The sequence below is a fragment of the Bactrocera tryoni genome, chromosome 3, assembly GCF_016617805.1.
Source record: "Bactrocera tryoni isolate S06 chromosome 3, CSIRO_BtryS06_freeze2, whole genome shotgun sequence".
Taxonomy (NCBI): domain Eukaryota; kingdom Metazoa; phylum Arthropoda; class Insecta; order Diptera; family Tephritidae; genus Bactrocera; species Bactrocera tryoni.
In genome coordinates, this window is record NC_052501.1 from 51,542,219 (window position 1) to 51,553,757 (window position 11,539).

Below are 11,539 nucleotides of genomic sequence, written 5' to 3' on the forward strand. Positions count from 1 at the left end.
TACGATTTCTTTTTCTTCTTAACTGGCGTAGACACCGATTTTGCGAGTATAGCTGGAGTTAACAACAGCGCGCCAGTCGTTTCGCCCTTTTCGCTACGTGGCGGTAGTTGGATATTCCAAAGCGAAGCGCAGGTCCTTTTCCACTTGGTCCTTCCAACGGAGTGGAGGTCTTCCCTCTTCTCTGCTTCCGTTTCCGGCGAATTACTGCGTCGAATACTTTCAGAGCTGGAGTGTTTTCATCCATCCGGACAATATTCCTGCCAGCGTAGCTGCTGTCTTTTTAATTCAGCTGAACTATGTCCAATGTCGTCATTATATCTCTGTACAGCTCATCGTTCCATCGAGATGCGATGCATCTACGACTTCACTTCGGAAGTAAAAATTTCCTTCTTCTTAGTTTATTGTTGTGCCGGAAATAGAGTTTCACCACAACATTTTAAGTAATGAGGGTCATAAGTGTAGGCGCTTGACGTTTGCCACCTTTAAACCTCGACATTACAATCATGCTTACGCTGCGCCCTTGGATTTTCGTCCACTTTTTCGCATAATTCTTTGAAACATGTCATTGTGCTCTTTTTAATTGCCTTTTTTAAGTCGTTGCGTTTCATTTTGAATGCTTCTCGCAGGCTGTCACAATCTAAGCTGCCTATGCTTCGTTGGAAACAGCGCCTCGCTTTGTGACTATAACTTCTCAGTGATTCGATTTCACGATTCCACCAATAAGCAGGCTTTCTCTATGTGGCTGTCCTCTTTTTATTCATAGCAGCATCACAGGCTTTGCTAATATGTTGTACCAACAATTTAGCCTGCTGGTCTATGTCATTACTTCCGTTTACGTTTTCATCCATCATTAACTTAAAAGTTCTTCATCTAGGGTTTCAATTCTCCACCCCTTGGACTGTACCTTTTGGTGGAAAACATTTCGCTGTTGCATACTCTAGCTGATACTTATCATTTTAGCCAGGTGGTCACTTTAGGTATATATGTCGCATATCCGCCAGTCTATGTATCGATATAGATCAGTAAATGCTATAAGTAACACACTACCTCTCAGATTTGCCGGCGGCGCCGGGTGTATGTATGTGTGTGGGGATCGTGGAAACTGAATATTCGAAAAACAATAATTCGAAATGAAATCCGCAAATAAATATTGTAAAAATAGTGCACTACGTCGACTAATCCGCGCGAAAGCGCGGTTCAAATCACATCAGTACCTTGGTGAGGTGACGACGAGGACCTGACTCTGCCGGAGCGAGTTGATGATGCCTCAATGCGGACAAATGGCTGGTTGGTTGCATAAACGCAACTAAGATTGTTGCTGGTTGGGGTGATTGTCGGCTGCTGGTGGCTGGAGCTTCCCCCAGTAATGAAGTAAGATTTTCGCAAAAGTGCATCTAAGCCAGTGGTCTGCATTTCATTGCAAAATTTTGCAAACTAACTTCACACGTACGCTTGCGCTCTAAGTGTTGAGTTGTTGTCGAGCCAGCAACGAATTAACATCACGCAAGACTATTCCGCTACTACTGGATACTATTATGATTCTAAATGCCTTTGGTGCGATGCAATACCTTTTATCTTCCAAGTCTTTTAAAGGTAATAGGGAATATATCCTTAAAAGACATTTTGTTATTTTTCATTATACTATTAATTATTTAGATTAGATTAATATTAATTCCAATTTCTCACTGGGCTACTTTTTTTCGTGCTCACCAACACAGTGACAGATCCTCTCATGCCGACCACTGATCTAATCCATGAGGTCTCTTGATAGCCTTCTAGAATTTCCTCAGAGGGGCTCTTCACGAGGCTCTCTTTGCTTTCGTAAACTCTGTCTTGTATATAGCCAGTTCCGCCTTATACAGTGCCCTCTAAAGCCACTTCTACGGGCTTTGTTGAAGAGTCTTCTGTTCGAAGACCTCTCCGTTAGCTCTGATGTCTTTTTCCTTTACATATCTAAGTATTTAGGGGACAGGACCTTTCACCACCAATTGCACCCGCAAATAGGATCAATTCCATGGTAATGGCATTCGAGCTTTGCCAGAAATATGGGATAATTTTTTCGAAAAATTCACTTGTAACCATTTTCCTACAATAAAATTGCATTTCACTAAAAAAACGGGGAGACATAATATCTTAGCCATTAACAAAGCTTCCTATATGGTATCTATTATTTTATTTTCTGACGTACAAAACACATCTGTAGAAGAACTGAGCATTAAGTTATCCTCAATTAACTTTTATGTTTCAAAACTATTAAAATGATGAACGAAAAAAAAATAATTAGCAATTATGCATTTTTATTCCCAATATGATTTTTGATTCGTATTATATCAGAACATAAAATGAAATACTTCAGTTGTGTAATAAAAACATGAATCCATGCAGCATGCTATAAACTAGAATAATATTTTTGATATATATTTTACTCAGCCACCGAATCAGTGACTTTTTAGCTACCACCCCGCGATTTGGAGCTTTATCCGTCCCTACCGCCACATCGTTATGCGCGAAATGCCATTTACGCAATCGACTTACTAAATATAGATGCGATGACCATCAATACACGAGTGTGAAACAGATTCACCGTGAAGGTTATTAACAAACAAAGCCCGAAAGAAATGTAAATGTCCCTGATAGCTTATAAAAACATATTTGTGTTGTCATGGCATTATATAGATATAGATATGTATATGAAATAGTGAGTAAACTTTTGATGCATTTCTTTCTTTATATGTTGTTTTTTTAGCGAATTTCAATCTTTAACCGGCCTTCTCATTGCAACCCTGTCCATAATATCACGTCACTTGCGGAATAATTCTTTGATCACATTCCAATGTTACACTCGCGTAAAATAAGATAGTTCAATTTCATTCTGGTGAATTATTTCGCTTACTGCGTCGGAGCTTTTAGTCGTGGCCTGCAAATTAATTGAATCAAGAGATTTGATCATGTTTCAGTAGGATTTACGAGGATTTAGACAAGTACCAAATAGAATCAGTTCTTCAGTTGTTTAAAGATATATAAAATCTGTTGAACTTAAAAATATTTTCGTAATTTAAAAAATTGAAAACATTTAATCTGCGAAAGACAATACTCATTAACATTAAATTTCAAAACAAGTCGCTATTTTATATCTCAAAAGCTTTTAGTCCAAGCCTTTGTGATATTAATGACATCTGATTTCTGCATTCTTTTTGATGTAGATATCGTTACCATCTACCTTCAGCAATTTTCTACCTCTGCATGTAAATATTATAACTCAGTTGCACATAAAGTACTGCCATTCCATTAATTATCATTCCGCATTTAAATACGCATGTAAGTAGATCAGCGTGAAGGATTCCCGCTAAAGGATAAGTCCCCCCGACGAGCAGTTGCATATACACTCATGCGAGGTATATATACATATGTATATATATTTCTGGCCTAAAAATGAAAATATGAATATTTATCAACGAAAATGGTTTTATTGTTTTTCAAAATATTCTCCATCAAGATTTATACACTTTTGCATACGCTCAAATCAATTTTCGAAGCACTTTTTCCACTCCGATTGAGACACCTCAAAAACATGGTTTTTGAATGCTTCAACAGCATCTTCTGGCGACAAAAATCGTTGACCACGCATTATTTTCTTGATGTGTGGGAATAAAAAGAAGTCATTGGGTGCCAAGTCAGGGCTTTGTACGGATGACCCATCAATTCGACGTTTTGGCCGGTCAAAAGAAAGGGGCGCTGGTTTGAGCCGATGTGTGAGCATTGTCATGGTGCACATTATTCGTCTTCTCTTGTTCGTTTTTCGAATTTCTCCGAAGACTTCAGGCAAACAAATGGTGGTGTACCACTCAGGAATTGACCATCCTACGTTGCTCAAGCGGAACAGTCGCCCGCATGACCAGTTTTGCCGAAGAAACAGGCGTCGATGTGCTTCTTCCACGAGCAACTTTCGTTGGATTTGGCTCGTCTTGGAAGACCCACACGGTCGATTGCTGTTTTGTTTCGGTCTTTGTTTTGTGTCTTTTGAAGCCCCTTTGAAGCACGATCGTATTTTTTCAGCATTTCTTTACACCAATCCACACGAGCCTTTTTTTGAGCGATTGTCAAATTGTGCGGGATCCAACGAGAACAAACCATTTTTACGGCCAGGTGTTCATGCAATATCGAATGTATGCTGGTGGGAGAAATGGATAGGCATGCCTCTATCTGAAGGTATGCTACATGACGGTCTTGCATTATCAGTTCACGTACGGCATCGATGTTTTCTGGCACAACGGCTGTTTTTGGACGACCTTCACGGAATTCGTACTTGAGCGAGCGTCGGCTACGATTAAATTCGTTGTACCAGTTTTCACAGTGCCATAGGATGGCGCTTCATAGCCATACAAAGGTTTTAGTTCATCGATGCACTCTTGTCGTGATAATCCACGTTGAAAGTTGTGAAAAATGATCGCACGAAAATGTTCACGAGTTAATTCCATTTTTTGGCGAAGATGAATTTTTTAATTCCCTGTAAATAAAACAGTTCACGACAAAACGTTCTGAGTGATGTTATGCTAAAAAATGTCAAACTTTCCAATGGAAATGTCAGATTGCACCTGGCAACACTTAGTGTTGCCCTAGGCCAGAATATATATAGCAGCCTCCGTACAAGGCATTTAAAATAAAGATATAGGAAGTGAAAGAAGAAGAAGATGTATAAGCACAGGTAACCATTATATAACAGTTAATATATTTGTATCGTATAATATTCATTCTTCCTGCTTGTTCACGCGGGCTAAATGGCGTTGTGAAGCCGCCAAAAGTGGATAACCTCTGCCAGCTGTGTTTTCGCATACTTTACCGCTACATTCGCTTTAACTGTGCTCCTCACACACCCACCAATGGAGATATGTATCACTTACATCTCCAAGCACAAAGTTGATTGGCCGCTATAATCGTTTGCATTACGGTTTCGCATTGCAGCGACAAGTCGCGTGACGCGAACGTCCAATGCATCAGCAATGGGGTTTTGGTTTTCGTAAAGATCACTCTGTAGCAGGCACCATTTGTCATTGATGATACACCAAGCGGATTGCTGCTGTTATACAAGTATTGTGCAACCGGTAGCAGCTCCTACCACAAATTTTCCGTTTTAATTTTACTACATGAACAAATTATGATATGCTTGGATATGATGGTGCCCATCGGTGACGCTATAGGGTGTTTTAAATGTCCTGTTGGTTTAATAAAAGGCCTATTTAAGGTAAATGAGCTTATAGCTTTCCATTGCTTATAAAGGCACTCTTCTGAAAGCTCAATTATTGGTGAAAGTGATTACCGTAATGGATACACAGTATTTTTACTATAAATACATTTCAGCAAATTTTCATTCTACACCTATTTTAATTCTATAGTCTGCTATTTATCTAGACTCTTTATGTAATATATATGTGAATAAATATCTGAAAGCTTGACAATATTTCAAGAAAAAATGTAAAAATAATGATTTGAACTTATTACAATAAAAGTTTCGCAGTTATATTTGCTACCAAACTCTATAAGTCACTCATTAATCCCGTCTTGCTATATGGTGCAGAGTAATGGGCGATGACAACATCTGATAAGTCGACGTTACGAGTGTTCGAGAGAAAGGTTCTGTGGAAGATTTATGGTCCTTTGCTTGTTGGCCATAGCGAATACCGCATTCGATGGATCAATGAGCTGTATTTATGAGTTATACGACGACATTGACATATGTTTCAGCGAATAAAGACACAGCGGCAACACTAGCTAGGTCAGATCAGGTAGAAAAGACCTGCTTGCTCGTGGTATCTTGAATTGGCGCCAAAATGCGAAAAGAAGAAATGACTGGCACGCTGTTGTTAACCAGTAAAGAAGAAAAAGCTATATTTGTAGTGGCCTATCATATTATAATTTGGTTTTAAGAGCTTAACTAATATGTGAAAGCTCAATTGATAAAAGTTAGTTTGACATTATATAGAATATATTACCTTATGGTTTGTACCTCATTAATGCCACGTTCCGATCGACACTTAATCATGGGATTGACTTAATCGACTAGATTTAATAAGATTTCGCCCTATAAAAATGACACTTTTTAATCTCGTCACAGAGGAGATTTGCAGCAAATCTACTCGAAGTCTCTTTGTTCGGCTCATAATTAGCACCATCTGCTTGTTAGTAAGCAACTCTATTCCATTATCAGAGCTAATTTACACAAAGAAAAAAAATCTAAGCAAACCAAAGAATTAAAGGCAATGCAGTTGAATTCCTCTGGTAATCGACTTACTAAATCAAAATATTATATTTGTCCATTACTCCAATAAAATAGAAAATATTTAAAAGCTAGTTATGACTTTTATAAGAAAATACGACAACAATGTTTTCTTTTAATAAATATTAAACGATGGAATGTTTTACTATCCCAAGCAGCTGTTATGTAAATCTGCAACGGCAACGAGGACAATCTAGATTAGTGAATAGATTAAGGGGTTATATGCAGTTAAGATTTTCAAAATCTTTTTTTATTTTATTTTCTAATATATTCAAGACCTAAAATGCAAAATATAATGAAAATAATTCGAAATTGAATGCTTATTATTACGCTTCACTACTCAAATTACTTAAATAATATTACATATTTCAAGCATTTTCCTGGTTCTCCGATTAAATATAAACTAGTTTTAACCAATATTAAAATTTTGTTTCACTCATGTTTCATTTTATTCCGTGTTTCATTCATGCCACTGTAAATTTCCGAAAATGTTGTTACGTTATTTTGCATTTCAGGTGACGATATGTATATTTAAGAATACACAGAAAATTGTATATTGTTCCGGTGAATATATTCAAAATTACACGCAAATTTGCAAGTTCAAAGCAAAACTTTTAAACGCGTTTTTCTCAAAATGGTGTTTTCAAAGTCGGTGGCTAACACTACACCAAAACGGCTAAGCCGATTAAATTTTAGCTTCTTAAATATATTTTTAGTAATTAATAGAAGATTTTAGTCACCGATAAAGATTTTTATGAACGAAATTGTGGTCAAAATTCAGCTCCCAAAAATCGGCTGTAGTTTGTACCAAATAAATATTTGTACTAGGACTAAGTCTTAAATGCAATTAAAAAATGCCATAATATATGTACAAACTTTTGCATCAATAAATTTAAAAATTTTCTTAGCAAAAAATTCTGCAAAATTCGCTTTTTCCGGCCTTCTAAGTGTATATACTTTTGACCTTTTAAATGTCAATCAATTGGCCGAAGTATGGCATAAGGTTAAGAATGAAATTTAGAAATTTTTGAATACGGAATATTTTAAAACATTAATTCTTTTTCATTAAACAAATTCACAAAATTTTGTCCGATTTTGTTTGTACATAACTGAATTAAAATGTAAAAACTCAAATTAACATTTTTTTAAATTCTATGAATAAAATTCCTTTCTGAAATGAAAGCCTTTTTTGCTTAATTGTATAAAAACATATCCTAGTAGTAAGAGATAGCCGAAAATGGAAAACTGAATCTTATAGCGCATATTATAAAGCTTCTCAATGTCATAAAAAAAAAGTTAAAGTTTCAAGACTGGTAATGGACTGTAGCTTCTATCTAACATATAGTCAGAAACAATTAGGGAGGAAATAATTAGCTTATAAGTAATGCAATATTGGAAATGAAAGCTTCAACATTTTTTTTTTATTTGTTACTTACAAAATGTACAAAGAAGTTAATAATTTAAAAGCTCAGAAGATCTTTACTTCGAGGTGAAAAGGGTTAAAATCAATTTAAGTAAGAAACAAACCAAAGAGTTATGGAAAAAATTAATTAATATGGCCAATGCAATTAGGTTTAAAGCTTTAAAATTTTTAAATCGGTTAACAGACTATTACATATATACGAATGCGAATGTTTCAATGCACTCTTGCGCCGTATAGGTCACCCATGTATACAAGTATGAGTGTGTGAAGAATTCATAATGAATGCACGTACCGGCAACGCATGTACACATACATGCATATGCATATGTGCATGTATTTTTTGGATTATAACACTCACCTGGCAAGTTCAATAACTTGACGCCTGCAGCTTCTTTCCGGTTTTTCTGCAAGATCTACCTCACTCTCCACCAGGCCCCTTGTACTGTAAGGTTTGCGAACAATACGCTTAACATCTCTCACATACAAATATCTACGCTAAAATTTTAATGTGTGGAAGTATGTGTGCGAATGCAACAGAATTAGTTTTGATGAGCTCATTTTAAAAATACATAAAAAATTGCACGAAAGCATAACAAGACAGTGCACAACAACAATAAGGGCTAAAAAAAGAGTGCTATGTGAATAGAAGCAACTAAATAATAGGAGAAAAATAATAAAAATAAAGCACAAACTTACACACACATTTGAGAACTTCTCAGCGCGCCCATTACCTGAAACGATTTCCTTATATTCACCCTTCTATGAAAAAAGCTTTCTAATACATACATATTCATATAGAAGGTGTAGAGAGCCACTCACCTGAACGCTTATAAATTTTAAAGTAACCAAGTGGAAGTGTGGAAGAGACTGCTAAGCAGAAGTCTAAAATACATCGGATGCTAATTGTTGCTCTTTTCAGTTTTTGCCTTAAAAGCAATGATCGAACATAAACAAGCTATTTATTTTCAATTTAAACCTTGTCTAAATCAATTTCCGGCATTTTATATTAAACAAATAAATGAAACACTACGCTAAACCATATTGTTATAAAAAAAATTGTTGCTCTTAGTATTTTTTTGAATTCCTTTAAAAGTTATACACTGTTAAGTTATACATCAAATAACCTGAGCATTCATACCAGCGATATATAAATTTTGTGTTACTCATACGACATGGTGTACTGTATATTTGAAGCATAAATTTGACTGCATATAACTTTTGAGGAAATGTTTGTCTGCGAAAATTTTTTGCAGCGCGGAAAATTTTTTGTTAGAATACCGTATTTTCAAAGTCGTAGATGTACTTGCTTTGGAGATAAGAAAATTATTGAAAAAGAACAAATAATGCCATATAAAAAATTGTATAATGATTTAGACAAGGTCGCTTACGATCGGTTCTTATTGAAGTTATACTTCTTATACGAGTTCGGAAAAGGTTGCGACAGATTCAGGTTGCGCAACCTTGCTCAATATAAATCTACGCAACCTTGTCTGCGAAGATGTTCGAGCAGCAAGCGAAGCGGTGACAATCGGCGATCGTTTGTTCGTTTCTTTCGGCACAGCTCGGCTTTTCTACCAACAACACAATGTTGCCATTCTTATGCTGTTGTTGTTTTTGTAGAACAATGTTTAAATTTTTGGTTGGTGACATATTCAATTAAAAATAAATTCTGTTGGGATTCGGACCTACGTGCTCGTCGTAACTTTTCAAGCGCTTACCACCAACACCATTGACGCTTGTATTGCGTTGTCCTAATTATGGTTTGGTTATGCATGAAAGAAATATACAATGGATTGCCGATTGTTACCTCTTTCCTTGCTGCTGCTGCGCATATGTATGTTTGTATGCTTGTGCATTATTGAAGTTATGCTTCTTTTTCTTTCGTTTGTCTTTCATTTCTGCGAATTCTCAACTATTTTGCGTATATTTTGGTTAAAATACTCTGCGTTGGCCGTTGAAAAATTAAGGCTATACTTTACAGGATCATTTCTGTGGTTAGCCTTCATTTACATTTTTTGGAAATCGACCCGCAATGACGAAGTGTATCGTTTTGTCTGACAGCGTGAGGTTTAAGAAGTTCATTTCTAATTTTGTCTTGTGGCATATTAGAAATGATGTTCTTCGAAAATCGTTCGCTTACAACGGATAAAACGACTTCTGAGTGGTGATTTTAATGAATAAATTCCTTTTGGATGAAATGCTCTGCGTTGGCCGTTGAAAAGTTAAGACTATGTATACTTCTCAGGATCATTCATTCTTTTCAGTTCTTCAAAGAAATTAATGACCTTTAGAAATATGCATATTTGCATTATTTCGTTGTCATTTCCATATTCGTAGCAATATAATTTCTATGGCATAAGGAAAGTAATGGCCGCCGATTGTCACCTCTTGCCGCTGTAGCAGCTTCGCCTACAACCATACGTAAATATGTATGTATGTATACTAGGAAAATTCAAAAAAATTTTTTTTTTTTTTTCAATTGGTACTCGCAAAAATAGGTTCCTAGACACCTCTAAGAAAGCCTCTCCAAATATGAGTTTTTAATTGTAACGGGAAAGTCCTCCACCTAACGGTTTTCTATTTTTTCTTATTATCAGATAGAAAAATTTATATCTCGCTTCCAACTACTTGAAAAAATATTTTCAGTTAATTAGGTTTTGTAGGAAATTGAAAGTTTAAAATATGGTCTCTTATGATATTTTCAATAAACCCAATCAAGTTTAAAAGATATTAACGGTTGAAATTTGACTATTTTTTGGAAAAATTCTTTTTTCTTATTAATTTTATAACTCAATGAAAAAAAATTATTATGAATACATTTTTGGAGAGGCTTTCTTAGAGGTGTCTAGGAACCCATTTTACAGGGTACCAAACGAAAAAAAAAAATTTTTTTTGAATCACCCTAATATGCATTGATGTTTGACGATGAATATCTCGTAAACGCTTAACTTAATCGAAATATCGTAGTAGACCATTTTTATAGAGCAGTAAATTTCCTACAAAACTATGTGTATCATCATTCATAATATTTTTTTTCATTGAGTTATAAAATTAATAAGAAAAAGAATTTTTCCAAAAATAGTCAAATTTCAACCGTTAATATCTTTTAAACGGTTGGGTTTACGAAAAAAATCATAAGAGACCATATTTTAGAGCATTCAATTTCCTACAAAACCTAATTAACAAAATATTTTTTCAAGTAGTTGGAAGCGAGATATAAATTTTTCTATCTGATAATAAGAAAAAATAGAAAAACAGACAATTAAAACTCATATTTGGAGAGGCTTTCTTAGAGGTGTCTAGGAACCTATTTTTGCGAGTACCAATTGAAAAAAAAAAAAAAATTTTTTTTGAATCACCCTAATGTATACGTATGATCGTGAATACATATCGACGCAGATTTTTGCGAGAAGCACCAGAAAGTTGTGCAATTTATGACTTTTAGCTTTTGCCATCGTCTCGAAAAGACGTCTTGTTGGCCAAGGCATGCTCGGGGAGATGTTACGGCCTCTGTTTTTATGAATGAAGCGAGATCAGTTGTGCAATTTGTGCCTGCGTTCATGAATGAAATCGTTATTTGTTTGGCAATGTATGCAAATATATGTACATATAAGTATATATGGATGTATGAACATGCAAGTCAATGTGCGCACATGTAATAAGTATATTGATAAGTGATGAAAATATGATTTCAATTTCTGAACGCGCACCGATAACTGCTGGGCCTTCAACGCGTGTTGATGGACTACAAAAGAGAGATGATTACGCTGCATATTCTCTTCCGCAACGAAGTTCTAGTCAAAGTTCCTTCATTTAGACTTTGCGTTATTCGTCATTTTATG

At 35.4% G+C, this 11,539-nt stretch overlaps 1 pseudogene; it reads left to right on the top strand.

Moving 5' to 3' along the window:
- Positions 1-9,661: 9,661 nt before the first annotated feature.
- Positions 9,662-9,863, top strand: LOC120773176 (annotated as a pseudogene).
- The last annotated feature ends 1,676 nt before the right edge of the window (positions 9,864-11,539 follow it).